A 22,064-nucleotide genomic window follows, 5' to 3' on the forward strand; every position below is an offset into this window, starting at 1 on the left:
TCCCATCCAACTAAACTTATTTCCTGAACTTAGAAAGATTGGCAGATCTCTGAATTTGTTTCCAGTGTTAAGAACAAAAGGAAAAAGAATGTACTTACTGTCTTTTTCTAAGAATCAGGGGGGCTGTGGTCAAGGGATGCTCATTCATTGAATGATCAAAGAAGAACCTGGAGTAGACAATTGAATTGAAATGTAAATAAAAGTCAAGGCTTTGGTTTGCAAGAGCTGAACTGTCTGATGATCTTCAAAAAGCTGTCTCTAGCTGAAAACTATCAGTTTGCATCCATGTTTTGGCTTCAGTTTATTTTTTATCTGGGGCTCCCAAACACCCTTTTCACATAATCACTCTTGAAACCAAGGCAGGATCTTCACCTGTTGACCAACATGCCTGGCTTCCTTTTCTTTATATTATTGGCTCATGGGCCTGCAGTGTATGATTTTGCATGACAAACATGTGTTGCTGTGCTGACCTTCATCTGCATCTTGGATTTTGAAATTTTACAGCAAGCATATTCTGTTCTCAGGCTGGAATATACTCATGTCATAAATACTACGTGAACCTTCTAACTCATTTGACTTTAGTGTGTTCCATTCTTCTTGTCTATTCTGTTTGTTAAGAAATATTTTAATGAATAACATTTTTTGCCTATATTTATGAATATCACCTCATGAATGCCTGATTGGCCCTCAAAATTGTCACAGAAGATGACTGCAGAACCCCTGAAGTTGGGATAATGGATAGTTGTGGGCCCACTTGGCAGTTGAGCTCAATTATTAGCAAACCAGTAAGACCTCCTCTCTGCTGAGCCATCTCTCCTGCTCTATGTTGCTTATTTGGGTTTAACATTTACATTAGTAATATTTTCATCTGTGCACTTGTAATTAATTGCTTAAACATGCATTTCCCTTTAGTAAGATATTATTAATGTCATAATATAAAATGGGTCACTTCAAGTTTTGGAAACTGGAGTGAATGTATACCTCTTTGTAGGAACTCCAGGAAAAACCTCTAAGTTTTTTCTATCTTTCTAATTCATTTGATTGATTTTGGCACAGGAATTAGTATCTTACTATATTCCTCTGGCTGTCCTGGGACTCATTGCATCAACCAGGCTAGTATACAACTCAATGAGATAACATCTGCCTATGCCTCCAGAATTGTGAGATCAAAGGCATGAGCCAATATACCTACCTTCCCCATTATTATTTTCTAGTTAGTAATTGTTCATACCATTTCTCTGATGTATGTTTAGTACTGTTTACCTCTCTCTCTCTCTCTCTCTCTCTGTGTGTGTTTGTGTGTCTGTCTATCTGCCTCTTTCTCTCTCTCCTCTCTCTTTCTCTCTCTCTCCCTCTCTCTCTTTCTCTCTATCTGTTAATTGGCATTTCTCTTGCAAGGCTATATGCTATTCAAATGGCACAAAATGACAGGAGTGAATCTTTTTATTCAGTTTCCTTCTGAAATAATTTTGTGATTACATTAGTACTTCTGTGTCAAAAAAATCAGTGGTGAAGGACAAGAATTATATAAATACATTGTCAGTGAGGCATACATTTAAACTGATGGCATCATACTTTGTGTTGTACATCTGTATGGGATAATTTAGAATGCAGTGACCTATGATGATGTGTGTGTGAACTTCACTCTGGAAGAATGGACTTTACTGGATCCTTCACAGAAGAGTCTCTACAGAGATGTGATGCAGGAAACCTACAGGAATCTCACTGCTATAGGTAAGACAGTGGATTTCCTTTCACTTTTCAAAATAAAAGGACAATTGTTTCTTTGTTATTGATGCTGTTCGATGATTTTAAGTGAGAGTGAGGAAGAATGAAGTAAATGAATCAGGTATGGTTCTAAGGTTCACTGGAGATACTAACTTAAATTTTGCCTAATTTCCATTAATTTGTTATAAATGTTCTGCTACTATATTTTAGGCTACAATTGGGAAGATGACAATATTGAAGACTATTTTCAAAGTTCTAGAAGACATGGAAGGTAATTTTCATGTGCAAGTTGGTTTGAATATGCCTTTGAAGCAATTTTAGTGTTCCTTTGAAGTTTTAAAGAATAGTGGTAGTATAAAAAAGTACTGCTTTAAGTGTTTCAATGATTATTAAATTCTCACAAAACCATATACCTCAATCTCAGGTATCTGATTTGTGTTTGCAGTGCATTGTTGTAAGAAAGAAGTAAAGGATATAATCAATGCCTTAATCGATACCAGCATTTGTATCATAGCTCCATTAGATTATGTTGTAGAAATGGTATCTGTTTAATCCCATACCACTTCGATATTGCTCAGTGTATATACAATGAATAGTTGATAAGTATATGTGAAAAGCCTTCTATCAGGTACATAGTCCTTAGTAAAGCTGGTGATACTTATATACTTGTAGTAACATTGCTAAATTTAAGTGAGAAGGGGATCGTTTATGAGAGTCAAGAATGTTGTTTTAGAGAAATCTTAATCCCTGTACTTCATGTCTATGAAGAAGACAATGTCAACCTTTGTAAAATGCAATATGATATACTTTCATTTGTTCTTCTTTTAATAGAATAGGCATATCATATGTAATAATTAATATAAGCCTTGTGAGCATAGGGATATTGAAAGAAGCAATGTACTCCTCTCTCTTAATACAATTAGGGGATATGTAATAGTCCCCACATTGAGTAGTTTCTTAATTTGAAACAAGTTTATAATTAAATTATTTGGTTTTTCAATTTCATAGGGTTCCTCCACAAACTCACACTGTAGAAAATCCCTACAGTACCAGGGTAGTGGAAATCCTTCTGTTTGTCCTGGTTCACATTGTAAATGCAATATACAAATGTATTGTATTCCATACTAAAGGGAAATTTATTAATGTCCTCAGTGTACTAAAGTTCTGAGCTTTCATAATTCTTTTCAATAGGTGAAAAATTTCATCCAGATAAAGGATACCATAAATATGAGCCATATAATAAAATCAAAACAGCCCATAGCATAGGGGAGTCCCATGAATGTAAACAAAGTTATTCCTCTTTACCATTAGACCAAATTGTGAAATTAATTCATACAGAGAGAAAGACCCATCAGTGCCATCAGTGTAATTAATGTGGTAAACCTTTTTCATGTGCCAATTGTCTTTGCAGGCATGAAAGAAATCATAGTGGAGAGAAACCTTATGCTTGTAACCAATGTGATAAAGCCTTTTCATGTCATCATAGTCTCCAAATACATAAAAGAAGACATACTGGAGAGAAACTCTATGAATGTAACCGTTGTAATAAAGGCTTTCCATATCCCAGTGCTCTACAAATACATAAAAGGATACACAGTGGAGAGAAACCCTATGAATGTAAACAATGTGGTAAAGCCTTTGCATGTCACAGTTCTCTTCAAAGGCATGAAAGAATACATACTGGTGAGAAACCTTATGAATGTAGCCAATGTGGTAAAGCCTTTACACATCAAAAGAGTCTCCAAATACATAAAAGAACTCACAGTGGAGAAAAACCATATGGGTGTAGTCAGTGTGGAAAAGACTTTGTAAGTCAGAGTCGTCTTCTAGAACATAAAAGGACACATACTGGAGAGAAACCCTATGAATGTAACCAATGTGGTAAAGCCTTTGCATATTCCAACAGTCTCCAAATACATCAAAGAACACACACTGGAGAGAAACCCTATGAATGTAACCAGTGTGGTAAAGCCTTTGCATATCACAATAGTCTCCAAATACATAAAAGTACACACACTGGAGAGAAACCCTATAAATGTAACCAGTGTGGTAAAGCCTTTGCATATCACATTACTCTCCGAACACATAAAGGAACACACACTGAAGAGAAACCCTATGAATGTAACCAATGTGGTAAAGCCTTTGCATATTCCAACAGTCTCCAAATACATCAAAGAACACACACTGGAGAGAAACCCTATGAATGTAACCAGTGTGGTAAAGCCTTTGCATATCACAATAGTCTCCAAATACATAAAAGTACACACACTGGAGAGAAACCCTATGAATGTAACCAGTGTGGTAAAGCCTTTGTATGTAGCAGTCATTTTCAAAGGCATAAAAAAATTCATACTGGAGAGAAACCCTATGATTGTAACCAGTGTGGTAAAGCCTTTGCATATAAAAGTAATCTCCAAATTCATGAAAGAAAACACACTGGAGGGAAACCCTCTGAATGTAATTAATGTAGTAAAGCTTTTGCATTTCATAATAGTTTCCAAATACATAAAAGAACACATAGTGAGAGAAACCCTATGAATATAACCAATGTGGTAAAACATTTCCATATCTCAGTGGTCTCCGCATTTATAACAGAACACATAGTGGAGAGAAACCCTATGGATGTAATCAATGTAGTAAAGACTTTGTAAGTCAGAGTCTTCTCCTAGAACATTAAAAAAAAAACACACATAGTGGAGAGAAACCCTACGAATGCAACCAATGTGATAAAGCCTTTGTATATCATAGTGATCTTCAAATACATAAAAGAACACACACTGGAGAAAAACTGTATGAATGTAATCAGTGCAATAAAGCCTTTGTACATCAGAATTGCCTCCTCCTATATAAAAGAACACAAACTGGAGAGAAACTCCATGAATGTTAATGTAGTAAAGTGTTTATCTTGAACATAAAAAAACAAAACCAAAACAAAAATTTAAAAAAAAACATACCAGGGAGAAACTTTATGAGTATAACTAGTGTGGTAAAATCTTTGCATGTCATTATCATCTTTAGAGGCATGAATGAATTCATACTAGAAGGAACTATGTATTTAATATGGTGAACTTTTACACAATTATATACTTATCATCATGAAAGAATTCAAACTGGAGAGAAATTCTATGAATATGAGCAATGTGCTAAGGCCTTTGTGTTATGGTCCACTGAGATTCAACACTACTCAAGCACCAAGTCAATGCAAATGACAAGAACTTATTTCAATTAAATTACTACTGACTGATCAGGCGCAGCACAAACTCAGGAGCCGAAGTGTGCCATAAACACTCCTATCCCTGAGCCAGAATATAAAAAAAAACAAAAACAAAAAACAACCCAACTTATTAGCTTAAAAATAAAAAAAAATCTGTGCCAAGTTATATATACATACATTTGTCATCATTCAGGTTTTAGGGATAGGGTCTGTACTTATGTAGCTTATCTATGCCAACTGATGCAGAATGTAGGTTTTATAGTCTAACCAATAATATCCATTTGTTCTTTTGTATTAGGAACAGTTATGTTTTGAGGAGCAAGAGACGAATAACATAAGCTGTGATTAGGAAGTGTCATGTTTAGGGAACAAAAGATAAAAAAAAAATGGAAGTATTTTTATCTGGTCTGGTATTTGGAAGTCCCCATCTCCCCTAGAGCCTGGAGAGATAAATTTAGCTTGACCCTATGATGAAATGGAGGCTGATAAAATATCTAGGACAAGTTTCTTTTGATTCTTCCTAATGTTTGCATATTATAGTCATCTTCAATGACATAAAAGGATATATATTGGAGGAAAACCCTATAAATGTAATCAATATCATAAACCTTCTCCAGCACATAGTTACCTACTAATACATAAAAGAACACACACTTGTGAGAAACCCTATGAATATAACCAGTGTGGTAAAGGCCTTTCACAACACAGTCATCTCCTAACCCAGAAAAGAATACACACAGAGCTGCCACCCAGCAGGAGCAGCATGTGTGTGCAGCATGCTTTTTGCCATGATTGTGTACTGGGTCCACCTGGCTTAAGCAGAAGGGAGCTAACCCAGCGTGTGGTTACAGTCAATGCAGTCTGTCCTATCCACAAAGTCCGTTTTAACCTCAACTACCTGAGTCAGCTACTGAACAACAAAAAGCAGAGAGTCTGCATGGTGCATTTGAGGAACTCAAGGATGTTGGACAACAGAAGCACTCTAGAAGAGAGAGCTCATCAAAGACTTGCAGAAGAGATGCTGAATACCCCTGACAGTTCTTTGAAGACCTTTCAGACAAGCCCTATACCCTAGAGGACTATGATGTCTCTTTTGAGAGTGGCATGCTCATCATTAAGCTGAGCGGAGATCTAGGGAACTACACAGTCAACAAGCAGAGCCCAAAGAAGCAAATCTGGCTGTCTTTCCCCTTCAGTGGCCCCAAGCACTATGACTGAACTTGGAAGAACTGGGTGTACACCCATGACAGCGTGTCTCTGTGTAAGCTGCTGGCCAGAGAGCTGACTGAAGCATTAAGCACCAAATTGGACTTGTCTTCATTGGCCTATTCTGGAAAAGGCACTTGAATGCCTGCCAAGTTCAAAGACATGAAAAACATATCAGGAGAAGACCCAGCCTCCTTCTGTAATTGATTGTCTGGTTTGCCATGCCTGCTTCTGAGGATAGTCACACTGTATGTGACAGCTGTGAAAAAGTGTGTTACCTCGCCCTCTCCCCAAAAATGCACACTGGAAAGGAACCCTAAGCATGTAACCAGTGTGTTAGACTTTGCATTTCTTAGTGGTCTCCAAATACATAAAAGAATGCATATTGTGGAGGAGCTAGAGAAATTACCCAAGGAGCTAAAGGGAACTGCAACCCTATAGGTAGAACAACAATATGAACTAACCAGTACCCCGGAGCTCTTGACTCTAACTGCATATGTATCAAAAGATGGCCTAGTCGGCCATCACTGCAAAGAGAGGCCCATTGGACTTGCAAACTGTATATGCCCCAGTACAGGGGAACCCCAGGGCCAAAAAGGGGGAGTGGGTGGGTAGGGGACTGGGGGGGTGGGTATGGCGGACTTTTGGGATAGCATTGAAAATGTAAACGAGGAAAATACCTAATTAAAAAAAAAAGAATACATATTGTTTACAAACCCTACAAATGTAGTCAATGTGATAAAGCCTTTTCACAACACACATATCTATGAATACATAAAAAAGCACATACTGAAGATGTATGTCTACATACAAGCAATGTGGAAAAGCCTTTGCATGCAGCAGTAGTCATTGAAATTATGAGAAAAAGCCATACTGCTAAGAAACACCATGAATGTAGTCAGAGGGTAAAGGTTTGCACTTCATGGTAACTTTATACAGGAGTGAAAAAAAAACTTTATTGTATAATCAGTGTGTTAAAGACTGTATATCACAATAGTCTTTGAAAACCCGAGAGAACTTATACTAAATGGAATGGATACAATGGATTTGGTAAGATCATTAGTCAACAGTTATTTTCACTTACACAAAATTATTCTGGGATCAGCATTTGACAAATGTCTACAATCTATTCAAGCATTACGATGTTCCTCATTTTGTTTCTACTTGCAAGCTAGAGAAATTACCCAAGGAGCTAAAGGGAACTGCAACCCTATAGGTAGAACAACAATATGAACTAACCAGTACCCCGGAGCTCTTGACTCTAGCTGCATATGTATCAAAAGATGGCCTAGTCGGCCATCACTGGAAAGAGAGGCCCATTGGACACGCAAACTTTATATGCCCCAGTACAGGGGAACACCAGGGCCAAAAAGGGGGAGTGGGTGGGTAGGGGAGTTCGGGTGGGTGGGTATGGGGGACTTTTGGTATAGCATTGGAAATGTAAATGAGCTAAATACCTAATAAAAAATGGAAAAAAAAAACCTGACCTTGGTCAAGGGGATGTATTATCTTAACTGCTCAGCCACATCTCTAGCCTTGTAAATTTTTTGTTTTGTTTTGTTTTGTTTGTTTGTTTTCGAGACAGGGTTTCTCTGTATAGCCCTGGCTGTCCTGAAACTGTAGATCAGGCTGGCCTCGAACTCAAAAATCTGCCTGCCTTTGCATCCCAAGTGCTGGGATTAAAGGCATGCACCACCACTGCCAGGCGCCTTGTAAATATTTTAAAGACTATATGTCTTCATGATGTCAGGACATAGGAAAAAACTCATACAAGAGAAAAACCCTATTCTTTTAAACCATTTGATACAGGCTTTAGGCATCATAGTTGTATTCAATATCAAGAAAAAAAAATAAATGTGTTTTAAAACTTTTCATCTTAGCATTGAAGGAAGTAAATCATTTACCATGTTCATTCAAGTATAATGGAAGAGATTTCTGATTTTTGTCCAGTTCTGCATGGCCATGGAAGGGACAGCATAACATGGTTCCCACCCTTGGAGCAGAGCTACCAGGGTGACAATTGCTATGGACCTAGGTCTTGTTTGTACAATGATGTACATAATTTACTTTATGTTTCTCCTTTTGGAAATATTTTCCATCCCAAGGTTATTGGGTAATGTTCCTCCTGCGAAGGTTATTGACTCCATGATAATTAGAAACTGCATGACTCCCGGAGTCAAGGGTGTGTAAAATAACAAAGCCAGCTGCAATAATGAGTGAGCTTTTCAGAAAGACACAAAAGTTCGGAGATTCCTGAGTTTAAGGTCAGCCTGGAACAGAAGTTAGGCATAGGTGTGGTGGAAATGGTAATTTCAGGGTGGGATCTCATGCAGATAGTTAATTGTCTTTGTTTACAAAGTTAGGCAGATCTGTGAATTTAGTTGCTATGTTAAAAAATGTACTTGCTGCCTTTTCTAAGAATCAAGAGGCTAAGGTCAGAAAAGGGTGATTTGTGGGATAATCAAAAGGGATTCTGGGGTGAACTATTGAGTTAATATGCAAATAAAAGACTGTGATTTGGTTTGCAAGAACTGAGTTGTCTGGTGATCTTTACAAAGCTCTCTAAAGCAGAACACATGGATGGCTATACACTTCTACCCATGATTGACTTTCATTTTGAAGCCCTGCCTCTTAAGGGAATTATCTAGAAATGCCAGATATGCCAGATATATAACAGCAATGAGGTTTATTTAAGGAAAAATAATTCTGGTGTGTGTGTGTGTGTGTGTGTGTGTGTGTATGTGTGTGTGTGTGTGTGTGTGTGTGTGTGTGTGTGTAAAATGTTATGGCTTTTTAGTGCCATGACACATATCTGCGGACTGGAAGAGAGGTTTGTGGGGTCCATTTGGACATTATATGATGATCAGTAATAGGTTGCTATCTTTGGACAACAAAGAGAGTTCCCAGTGAGCTATTTATCTCATTAATGCCCGCTAAGTTTAGTTGAAACATTACTTCAGTAAAATATTGTCTTTTCAGAATGTAAAATTGTCCTCTAAGAATGGAGAAAACAAGACAATTTGAACAATAAATCCTATTTTCAAATAAAAATGCTATCTTTTGAAGGGAATGTGTTTGTCTATTGTTAAGAGTAAACACTTGTTCATAACAACTGCTCAGAACCATACATGAATGGCTGAGAATTGTCACAGTGGGTAAAGTTGGTTGTTTCTAAGCCTGATGACCTGAGATTAAGTCTGGGAGACCCATGTCACTTGTACAGACTTTTCTTTTCAGATTATAACACTTGGCCTGTACCATATGCACACTCACACACTACCACATACAGAAAGTAATTTTTAAACCCAAAAATGGGCCAGTGAGATCACTTGAACCAAATCACTCCCTGGGATTCATTTGTAGAACTCACAAAGGAGAAATAGATAATAGACACCAATAAATTTTCATTTACCTGACATGTGCACACCGTGGCACAGGTGTATGCCCACAAATACAGTTCAAACATTTTTAAATGGATAAGATTAGCAAAGCACAGTAATAAACCCAATTAGTGAGAATACATGAGTAGATTTGCCAGTTGAAATGATTATTGTAAAATTTCAAGAAGTAATGCTGTTCATCAAAACAATGAAGGTTCCTTTGTGAATTTTATTTCATCTTTTCATTCTCCTGTTCAAAAGATAGATCATTTTAAAAATACATCTCAGCTGGCCTTACGGGTGTGTTTCTATAGTCCCAACACTTGAGAGACAGCCCTGGCTATATCTCAAAAGGATTACATAAATGAATAGTATATCTTAATTTATGATAATTTTTCTAATTTGAATGGACTCTGACTGGCTCAAAAGGAACCTTTTGTTATCTTTAGTCACATAAGAGAACTGTGTAACAGTAATAATAAGCAGCATGGAAAGTCCATTTACAGAGGCTTATAAAACTATTGAATCCTTCAACAAAGGTCTAGCAGGGACTTCATCATCTTCAAATGATAGGGGACAGAATAGTAATGGAATATCTTCACCCTTTGCATTATAAGCACATGTATAAGAACTGTAGATTTAGTTGTAATGCTCCCATGGCATACCCAAGTTTGGTTCCTAGCACCCACATCAGATGGTGCAGATCTGCCTGTATTCTCAGTTCTAGGACATCTCAGGCATTCTTCTGGCCTACTAGAGCACCAGTTATGCAAATGGTGAAAAGGCACATGCATATTTGATTCCCTATTATAAAAAGAGTTTTTCTTAGTGTATATGTCATTTTTTAAAAAATGAAATTTGTTTAACTTAGGTGAGTAAGGTTGTTCACTGTATACACATATATTCCTGGTGTCAGAGTAGGCCAAAAGAGTGTTTGATCTCCTATAGACAGTTTTGAACTGGTTTTTAGGTGTCGGAAATCAAAAGTAGGCCCTGTGCATGAGGAGCCAGTGCTGTTTAGGATGGAACCCTTTATTCAGTCCCATGAGCATGTCACTAATAGCACTAAGGTGTGAATGGTTACTCCTACGTTCATCTTTACCTCAGCCCTGATAACCCAGAAGAAAAATAAAATTTATAGCCTCAGAAAAATACCTGAGATTTGGTGCTTAAACACGTTTCACAGTCCAGATCTCCTCAAAAATAGAGATGAGAAGAGGGGGGAAAAAGTGGAGAGAAACTGATAATTCAAATCTTTAAATAAATAGTGGTTGACCACTTGACCAAAGCCCCAAGACTTGAGTTTATCTCATAAGTTGTAAATAGGCAGCGATGGGAGCTTACTAGTACACATGTCATGTGTACCTTTGCTTTAGTTTATGCCAATTTAAGAAAAGAAAACGAACTTGCAGACCTGAAGACCAATGTTTCTGAATAGGAATATATTCTGTTTCCCTGATGCCTGTAAAAAATTCAGTTGGGAGCAATGAATGTTGATGACTGAATGACATCTAGTTTCTTGTCAGGAGAACTTGAGACTCAAATAGAAGTCACTCTAAAGTTGGAGAAATCTGGCATTTACAAAGAGCTGCAGAGTTTGAATGTCCTATTAGAGAGGGAACTTTGGCTATGAAAGAAGAGGATTAAAAGGACAGAGAGCAACCTTCTGAGTGCTCTAGATGACAACCTGGCTCCTACTGTGTGTGTGTGTGTGTGTGTGTGTGTGTGTGTGTGTGTGTGTGTGTGTGTGTCAGAACTAGGAATACAAGCCAGCTCATCTATGTGCTGGACATACACTCCAGCCCAGAGGTACATCTTTATTCTTATACTTGATCCTGTGAAACAAGGTCTGAATAAGTTGCTTATGATGTTCTTGAACTCACAATAGTCTAGGCCAGCCACCCACTTATGACCCTAACACTACCAAAATAATAGAAATATCTATGCAGAAAAAAATCTTGAATTTTACTTCAAAACATGGTACAGCTTTTACAGGATTGTGAAAGTCAAGTATTTCCTTCTATTAAATTAGAATAGCCATCCTCTATGTTTCTATTGATTTATATTTTTTTTTTCTTCAAATATAATCTGGGATGAGTTTCTGTAATCTTTTGCTTTAATTCTTTCTGGAATTCTTTCAAGACACTAATGTTTTTAAGAAGATTTGAAATGACAATTTATTTACATTAGTCACAAGGGTGTTCATCATTATCTTGTCTTACATTTATTTTGATTATCATACACACAGCATAAAGATCCATTCCTAGCCTTGCAATTATTGTATTTTATATCTTTCTAACTTAGTAAACAAGTTCTATAACTTTCTGCCGATTGGTCTATGCTTTTAATTCATTAGTTAATTCACTTTACCTTCCAAGACCAGGCCCCTCTCCTCCCAGTCACCCCTCTTACAGCACCTCCCCACATTCTCCCTTCCACTCATTCAGTGAGTAAGTGGAGCCACCCCATATCACCCTTGTCCCTCTCACCACACATTAATTACTATAAGACTAGGCACATCTTTCACTGTGGCCAAAAATGGCAACCCAGTTAGGAGAATTGGATCAACAGGCAGGCAACAAATTCAGAGACAGCCCCTGCACCAGTTATTGGGGAAACTCACAAGAAGACCAAGCTGCACCTTGGGGTATGAAGTCACCATTTTTTATTGGTAGTCCAGTTTTTGAGAGCCCTCAAGGGTCTAGGTTAGTTGTCTCTTTTGGTTATGGAGTCCTTATTCTCTCTGAGTCCCTCAATCCTTTCCCTGATTCTTCCACAAGACTCTCCCAGATCCATCTACTATTTGTCTGTGGGACTCTGCATCTGTTTTATCCAGCTGTTGGGTGGAGACTCTCAGAGAACAGTTACACAAGGATGCTATCAGCAAGCATAACAGAGTGTCATTAATAGCATCATGGTATCTTATTTAGGGTTTCATTATGTAAAGTGAAGCGATGACCAGGGCTTATCTTCTAAAGGACAGCATTTATCTGCGGCTTGCTTACAGGTTTATAAAGTTTTAGTTCATTATCATTAGGGCAGTAAACATGGTAGTGTCCAGGCAGGAATGGCACAGGAGGAGCTCAAAGTTCAGCCTCTTGTTCAGAAGGAACAGACTGATTCCAGAAAGCTAAGAGGACGGTCTCAAAGCCCACCCTACAGTGAAACACATCCTTCAAGGCCACACCTATGCCAACATGGCCACACCCACTCCATTAAGGCAACACTGCCTAATAGTGATACAATCTAGACCAAGAATATTCAAACAACCCCACTCCACTCACTAGCTCCCATAGGCTTGTTCAAACACCTGAGTATATGAGGGCCATATGTAGCAAAAGCATGATGAAAAATACATTTAATCCAACTTCAAATGCCCCATAGTCTATACAGTTCCAAAGTTCAAAGTCTCATGAGATTCACGCAGTCTCTAAACTGTAATCCCCTAAGAAATCAAATTCAAAAAGCAGATCACATATTTCCAACATCATGCAGGATACACATGACCATTCTAAAAGGTCATGGTGAACCTAAAACAAGACAGAAAACCATCTGGGCTAACCCTAAACTCCACATCTCAATGTCTGATATCAAAGCTCTCTTCAGATCTCCAACTCGATTCATCCTTCTTGACTTCTTGACTGCTGTTTGTAGATCTGACCTTCAGCAGCAACAAACTTCATTTTCTTTGGCTGGTTCTACTGCCTTTAAGCAGCTTTCTTTGGCAGGTATCCCACATTTCTGATATCTCTAATACCTTGGGCTATCCAAGGCAACTTCAACATTTCAGCTTCTGGTTCCAGCGTCTGAAATATGCACATGATCTTCTGGGCTCATCGAAAGAGCTTGGATCACTTCTCCAGCTCTGTCCTGTCTAGTCGACTAAACTCTATTGATGTTGCTGTTCTTGGTGATCTTTTTCCTATGGTGCTGGCATTTCCAATAACTTGGGGTTTTCTGCTGCAGCTAGGCTTCACCAGTAAACTCATAGGCTGTGTTCACAGTACCATGCCTCAGCTTCTTTGCACGACCATTCAAGTCGTGGACAGTCAACTGCAACTGAGGCTGTTGCACCTTCAGCAATGGCCTTCCCTGGCCTCTCACAGTGAAAAGCCTCAGCTGCTCTCCATGACCCCTTCATACCTTCAAGACTAGTACCACCTGGGTGATTCTTAAACATTACCAAGTTGAACTGAAGCTTGAGGTTCAACCTTGGTTACCTCTGGAACATAGGTTCTTTGTACTCAGAAAACACTTCCCAGAAGACTTTACTTGAGTGATTCTGGTCTCTTCTTTTTTACTTGGGTTTTGTTGTTGTTGTTGTTGTTTTGGTTTTGGTTTTTTGTTTTTGTTTTTTGAGACAGGGTTTCTCTGTGTAGCCCTTCCTGTCCTGGAACTCACTCTGTAGACCAGCCTGGCCTTGAACTCAAAATTCTGCCTGTCTCTGCCTCCCAAGTGCTGGGATTAAAGGTGTGCACCACCACTGCCTGGCAATGCTGGTCTCTTCTTTTTCTTTTTCTTAATTAGGTATTTTCTTCATTTACATTTCAAATGCTATCCCCAAAGTACCCCAGACCCCCCCCCCCCAGTCCCCTACCCACCCACTCCCACTTCTTGGCCCTAGCATTCCCCTGTACTGAGACATATAAAGTTTGCAAGACCAAGGGGCCTCTCTTCCCAAAAATGGCTGACTAGGCCATCTTCTGATACATATACAGCTAGAGACACAAGCTCTGGGGGTACTGGTTAGTTCATATTGTTGTTGCACCTATAGGGTTGCAGACCCCTTTAGTTCTTTGGGTACTTTCTCTAGCTTCTCCATTGGTGGCCCTGTGTTCCATCCAATAGCTGACTGTGAGCATCCACTTCTGTTTTCCAGGCCCCGGCATAGCCTCACAAGAGATAGCTATATCAGGGTCCTTTCAGCAAAATCTTGCAGGTGTATGTAGTGCTGTCAGAGTTTGGAGGCTGATTATGGGATGGATCCCCAGGTATGGCAGTCTCTAGATGGCCTATTCTTTCATCTCAGCTCCAAACTTTGTCTATGAAACTCCTTCCATGGGTGTTTTGTTCCCAATTCTAAGAAGTAGCAAAGTGTCCACACTTTGGTGTTCTGTTCTTCTTGAGTGTCATGTGTTTTGCACATTGTATCTTGTATCTTGGGTATTCTAAGTTTCTGGGCTAATATCCACTTATCAGTGAATAATCCCCACTAATGTATTAGCTCCAGCTAACCAGGATCAAACATCCCAGTAGACACTTCTACTCTTAAAGCTATAGCCAGAGCCACATGGCCAAAGCTGCCAAGTTCCTCTGTTTGATGGGACTAGAACATGGTCCCTCTTGTTCTATTATATTATTATCAGCTTTGTTTTCCAGCTATTTTAATGCCTAAGCTTGGCTGTCCTGGAACTTGTTCTGTAGATTGACCTTGAACTCAGAGATCTGCATGGCTCTGTCCCCTGTAATGCTGGGATTAAAGGCAAGTATCTCCGTATCTGGACTTAAGCCTTCCTTCATTTGGCATCTCCTCTGTTCAAGGTGGGCTTTGAGCTCAGAGATCTGCTTGTCTTTGCCTCCTAGGATTACATTATAGAGGCTTTGTTGTTGTTTGTTTGTTTTGTTTTGTTTTGTTTTTGACTAAAATAAGTAGGAATTAAATTTCAGTGGAAATCTTTTTGGTGAGCATGGACCACGGTAAACTCATGGCATTTAATATTGTATAAACTGAGCCTAGTAAACATTCTTAGCCACTTATCAAACAAGTTTCTCCAGCTGATTATTTGTTCAAATTATTTTGTGTTTGTTCATTCACAATTTGTCTTCTACTTAGTTGTTCAAAACATATGTCTGAAAACTTCCTACTGTTTGACCACTCTGTCTGTCTCATCAGTGAATACAATTTATTAGTTTTTAAAGTTTAACTGACCCCATCATAGTTCAATACTTTCTTAGACTTTTGTATTGGAGCAATCTCATAATAAATTACTGAATTGATGGAATTGAGTATTATCTAAAAGTGCATAGAAGCCAGTGGGCATAACCACTGCCATCACCCCACAAGTATCCACTGACACAGTCTCCTCAGTAAGGGGAGAGGCCTAGAGATCACCTACTCCATCTATACCAGGTGTTTGGTTGATTTTTTTTTTTTTGACAGGGTTTCTCTGTGTAGCCCTAGCTGTCCTAGAACTGACTTTGTAGACCAGGCTGGCCTCGAACTCAGAAATCTGCCTGCCTCTGTCTCCCAAGTGCTGGGATCAGTACAAATGGCCTTATCATATCTAGACGACAGCATGTCACAGCACTCTCCCCTGTCTTCTGACTGTTATATTCTTCCTGCTTCTTATTCTCTAAGGTTCCACTAAGCCTGGGGTGAGGTCAATATATATGTCCTATTTATGGTTTAGTCCTTCTCAGTCCTTTGGAAAATTATGTATCTCCTCATTGCCTGCTTCCCACTTGGCAGTGGGGGGAAGCTTCTCTGAACAAGGTTGAGAGCAGCCCACTTCTATAAGTATGAGCAAAATATATTTAGCAGGCAATTTAACATCTAGACCTAGGTAAAAATAATTGCAGATTGTCTATGACCTCTTGATATGAATATCATACTAGAATTATAGTACCTGGTGTGAAATTCCCTCCTACAGTAGAGGACTCAACCTCAATCAGAAGGTTGTCAGTTAACCCATGTATTAGTTTACTTGTATTTAGGTTTGATAAAATGATACCAAAGCCAACTTAAGGATTTGTAAAGCATTTTTTTTTTTTTTTTTTACTTACAAGTTATAGTTCATCAGTGACAGAAGCAAAACAGGGACTCAAGGCAGGAACCTAGAGGCAGAAACTGAAAAAAATATAGTAGAGAAATGTTGTTTACTGGCTTGCTTTCCACAGCTTGCTCAGCAAGACCACCTGCCCAGAGATGGTATGGCCCATAGTGATTAGGCCCTCCCATATCAGTCATTAATCAGTAAATGTCCCAATTGCTTGCCTACCGAGAAATCTGATAAAAATAATTCTTCAGTTGAGGTTCTCTCTTTCTGTATGATTCAAGTCTGTTTTGAGTAGACAAAAATTAACCAGTCTGTAACAGTCATGTCCTTATTGCACAATCACACATTCTGCCTGGCATTGCTGCATGCAGAGTCTAGCACTGGGAAAGACCACCAATATCTCTTCTTTGCTAGTATGCTCCCCAAGGAGAAGGGCCTGTAGCCACCTGGGAGGCTGCAGACCTGTTTTCCTAGCCTCAGCAGGCTAATATCTTCATTAATCTCTTTGGCCCTGCTAACTTAAGGAACAAGAACAAGTGTTCATAGTTCTAGCACAAGTTATGAGGGTGACTCAGGGTGGTCTTAAGAAGGATCCTTCTATGGAAGTTCAAGTTTGGATATGTGAGTTCTTAGAATAACAGTTTTACTTTGGCTGGGAGGATTTTAATGACATTGCTTAAGGTTTGGTATTAAAAAATTTCACATTGGATTCCTAAGGAAAATACAACCTCCCAAGGGAGGTGCCAAGAAGATTCAGAAAAAAATTTCAGTAAATAAATGAACAAATGAATGAAAGAAGGAACAAATTGCGTTGGGAGCTATTAAGACAACACTATTGTCCTGATCTCTAAATTGGGCTTCTCACCCCGAGAAGAAAAGGGGGTCAAAAGCGGGCCACTGACACACCGATTCCGAGAACAACCACAGAATGTTCCAGCCCTAAGTCATCGGTGATGTCCTGACCACACCCTGATACCACCAAGTTCCTGCTTCCCCCTGTAACTGCCTAAAGAATGTGCAATTCTATTGCCCCCCTCCCACTGATAAGTACTTCTCCTTTTATTTGTATTACCCCACCCCTCCCTCTGATAAGTATCTGTACTTCCCCTTTTGCTTGTGCATTTAAGCCTTGGGCCTTTCTCAATACATTTGGGGCTTTGATGCATTCCAGAACGGTTTCCGTGTCGTTATTCGCACAAGACCCTCGTCTCTCTCTACCGCCCCCCCCCATTTGGTTATTAGGAGAAGGTCCCCTCGAGACCCTCGAATAACTGGACAAAATGTATGGGTCAATTGTAGTGCTGGAAAACTCTGAGGACTTATGAAACACCATATGAACTGTGTAGTGGGGTAGTATTTCCTGCCCTCTCCTGCTGTCTTCTGACCATATGGAAGAAGTGTAGGTCCCTGTGGTCAAGGTAACTTCTCAATAAATTCAGCAAGGATCCTTTTCTTTTTGCCTGTTCTCAGTCTTTGAAAGACTTAATCACTTCAAATATATTTTTGTCAGTAAGAGAGAGAAACACTAGGATGGATATGTATGTGATATATGCCTTTTGAAAATATTTATGGACTACTTACTTATGGTTCTCTTATCATTTTGAGTTGTTGTATTTTCCTATTAAAATAGAATCAGATTAACTACAGAATGATAAATCTGCCCTTGAGAGCTCTTGTAGATGTCTGTCTTTAAAAGACCTCCGCACAGAGTTACTCAATTTTTGGTTGGTTAGTATGTTGACAACTATATAATGTGACAAACTATGATAAAATATTAAATTAGTCAATGTAAAATTTTCTACAATCATTTGGTTTATCATCTTATCAACCTCAAGGACAAATGGGCTAAAAAATTGAAAAATAGACAAATTATGTTGCAAGTTTGATTGAGACCTCTGATTTCTGCTTTCTTTCACATGGCATACAGTTTTATAGAAACCAGTAAATCTAAGGGTATTTCAGAAAGATTAAATTATTATTCAAACACAAAGAACAAGAGATAAGAGGCTTTCAAATGTGCCCATGAAAATAAAAGTGTGGGCCTGAGTACCAGAGGCTTTGTTTCCATGGAGACCTCTGGTCAGATCTGGTGCGAGGGTTCTAGAGAAGGTAAGCTAGTGGGAGTTGCTTCTCTGCTTCCGCCAAGGCGGGTGGCTCCACCTCCTGGTTACTCTGTAATTCCGTGCAGCCCTGCACTGAGTCAGGGCAACTAGCCAGTGAGGAGTGCAGCGGCAGAGCTTTGGGAGACCAGATCTCTCCCCAAGTGTTACAGCTCTTTGAACAGAAGGCTCTCATGACAGAGTAGTCCTCACACACCTTTTATTCCCTGGATAGGACTTATATACAGTTTTGGGGATGATTCAGGGTGTGACAGCAGGTACTTCTCAACGGTTTGGAATGAGAGTTTGGGGAAAACTTATTTGCATGTGGGAGGGCTTGGTGCACTACTGCTTGATGCTGCATACCTTTCTGCAGTCGGGCTGTCTGAGGCTGTAGCTACATGATAGGAACCAGGTGCCCAGGATGCCTGGCTGAACTCCTTCCCATGCAGGTGGAAATCACTGCCCACCGGGCTCCGGGGTTCCAGAACTTTGCTCAATCGGGGACCAGGCTGTCTGTGCACAGTCCACCACCCAACACAAAAGGTCAAAATGACTAGTTTATTAATAGGCTTTTCCCCATTAGTGAGTTTGCTGCCCTGACAGTGTGAACTGACAGCAATCTTGCCACAGCCTCCTGAGCAATGGAATTGCTTGATCCTAAAAGCAAGTTTTCTTATAATCAAAACCCAATAATCTGTCAGGAGATACAATAGAAATGATTCTGAATTTGTTCTTTGCAAATTGTGAGAGAGCAGCATAGCAGAAACAGAACTGGTTGGAAAGTAACTCTAAGACTGATGCAGAGGAGGAAAGGACAGAGACCTGAAGGTTGGGGACTCTCATAGAAATCAATTACAGGAAAATGATTGACCCAGACACAACAAAAGAAAACAAAACAAAACAAATGAATCTGGTGGGTTTTCATATATCCCTGTACTATGACATGCACATTGATGAATGTTTGCTTATTTTCCTTCAGTGAAAATCAAATCCAAAAGTTTGAAGTCACTATTCTGTGAAATATAGTTGGAGTCGCCTCTCAAACTATGTACTAAACATATGAATATTTCCTCCATATTAAATCTTCCGCTGAGTAATCTATCTCTCTGCCCACAAGAGTCTTTCCTAGGAGTAAGTCAACAGCGGCTATCTGGTGACTTCACCTGAACCAATGACTGGAAAACTCATAGAAGAAATGAAAATTCAAATGCTAGTTGCTGAATAGCAAAGACACATCATAATATAAAATCAGACAAAAATTTAAAAGTTAGATATATTTTCTTTACAAAGGTACTTTTGTTCTTTATTATAATCAAATGTTTGTTTAAAATATTAATAGCTGGAACTGGAGAGATGTTTGGTGTTTAAGAGCACTGCTTTTCCAGAGGACCCAGTTTAGATTTCCATCATCCACATGATCATGATGACTCACAAGTATCTATAACTCCAGTTCTGGGAGTTCTGGTACACTTTCTGGGCTCCAAGGATCCCAGGCACACACACATATAGAACACAGCTACATACATGCGGACAAAACATCTAGCTATTAACCAAAAAACAAGTAAGTAAAACCTAAATATGAATAGTTGTAGAGCTGGGCTTGTCCTCCAGCAATTGAAAAAGTAGTAATTTAAAAAAGCAGTATCATACTCCATTTTGTCTCTCAATTCCATTGCCTCTCAGAAAAAGATTTGAGTATAAACCATTGACAAAATACTGATGCTTCAAATTAGGGAAAGCTCTACAAAAAGCAAGCCATCAAATGTGCAGAAAGCTTTTGGTAAATCAAATTTTTATTGGTGATGTTCAAGAAGTCATGAATTTTATTTGGGACAAAACAAAGTAATGCTTTTTTTTCTGTATAAAGGAAATAGACATTTTTATAGAGAGAAACAATTTTTCTATAGCAGCATCTATAACTTGGTCACACTCAATCAAATTATAAGTACTCTGAAATTAAATGTTAAAAGTAGCAACGATGGACAAATGTATACATTTTTACATTATTTTTGTACTATAATTTACATATCCTTTTGCCCTGTCAGAGATACAGTTTTATTACACAGTAGCCCTCTGCCTGTGGTATTCAGACTAGCAGCTGACCCTGGGAGCTATGACCTACAATGGCTGAATCAGAGAAATTCAGTGTGATGCTCAGGATTCTGCACTCTAACCAGTTCTCTGGCAGATTCACATGTGTTCTATGGACTGAAAACTACTGAGCTGGGACCAGTAAATCTCAAGCTCACAAAATCATTCTATGGCTGTGTGGAAATGTTAGTGACTCAGTGTCCAGGGGACATAGGGTCAGAATAAATGAAGAGACTTGTTTAAGTCCAATCTTCCTTTTCGAGCTGAAGGGGTCTGCAACCCTATAGGTGGAACAACAATATGAACTAACCAGTAGCCCCAGAGCTTGTGTGTCTAGCTGCATATGAAGCAGAAGATGGCCTAGTTGGCCATCATTGGGAAGAGAGGCCCCTTGGTCTTGCAAACTTTATATGCCCCAGTACAGGGGAATGCCAGGGCCAAGAAGTAGGAGTGGGTGGGTAGGGGAGCGGGGGTGGGGAGGGTGGGTGGGGTATAGGGACTTTGGGGATAGCATTTGAAATGTAAATAAAGTAAATACCTAATAAAAAAGTGAAAAAAAAGAGAGCATCTCCAAGGCCATCACACCTTTCCCCTCAAGAAGACAGCTCAACACAATTGTTCTCCAGGGACATAATATGGTTTAAAACTGTGGACAAGAAATATCAGAACTTGCTACACATCTGCTACACATGAGCAGGGATCCCTAGATCCAGCCCATGTTTTTTGGTTGGTGTTTCAGTCTGAGAGTCCCAAGTGTCCAGGTTAGTTGACTCTGTTGATCTTCCCAAGGAGTTTCCATCCTCAGAACCCTAAATCCTTCCCCAAACTGTTCCATAAAGGACCTCAAACTCCATCTATTGTTTGGTGTGTTGGGTCTGCATCTGTCCGAGTCAGCTGCTGGGCAGAACCTCTCAGAGGCATCTTTTCTAAAAAATGATTCTGACTTACAAAGGCTGTACTGCATTGCTTACATCCATAGGGTTTCTCTCCAGTGTGTGTTCTTTTGTGTATTTAGAGATTTTTAGAATATGCAAAGGCTTTACCACATTGGTTACATTCATAGGGTTTCTCACCATTATGTGTTCTTTTATGTTCTAGAAGACTACTCTTAATAAAAAAGTCTTTACCACAGTCATTACACACATAGGGTTTCTCTCCACTGTGTGTTCTTTTATTTATTCAGAAACTATCATGACATGCAAAGGCTTTACCACATTAGTTAAATTCATAGGGTTTCTGGCTAGCATGTATTCTTTCATGTATGTGGAGATTACTATGATATGCAAAGGCTTCACTACATTGGTTACAATCATAGGGTTTCTCTAGTCTGAAGTCTTTTATGCCTTTCAAGATGACTGCTACAAAAAAAGACTTTAACACATTGCTTACATTCATAGGGTTTCTCTCTAGTATGTGTTATTTTATGTATTTGAAGATTACTATAACATGAAAAGGCTATACCACATTGGTTACATTCGTAGGTTACATTTGCTCTACTATATGTTCTTTTATTTCTTCAGAGAGAACTGTGATATGCAAAGGCTTTAACACATTGGTTACATTCATA

The 22,064-nt window shown here is 39.0% G+C and overlaps 1 pseudogene; it reads left to right on the forward strand.

The window, feature by feature from the left end:
• On the forward strand, positions 5,787-6,440 carry Gm4325 (predicted gene 4325; annotated as a pseudogene).

This window comes from Mus musculus, chromosome 17 (assembly GCF_000001635.26).
Source record: "Mus musculus strain C57BL/6J chromosome 17, GRCm38.p6 C57BL/6J".
In the NCBI taxonomy this organism is placed as follows: domain Eukaryota; kingdom Metazoa; phylum Chordata; class Mammalia; order Rodentia; family Muridae; genus Mus; species Mus musculus.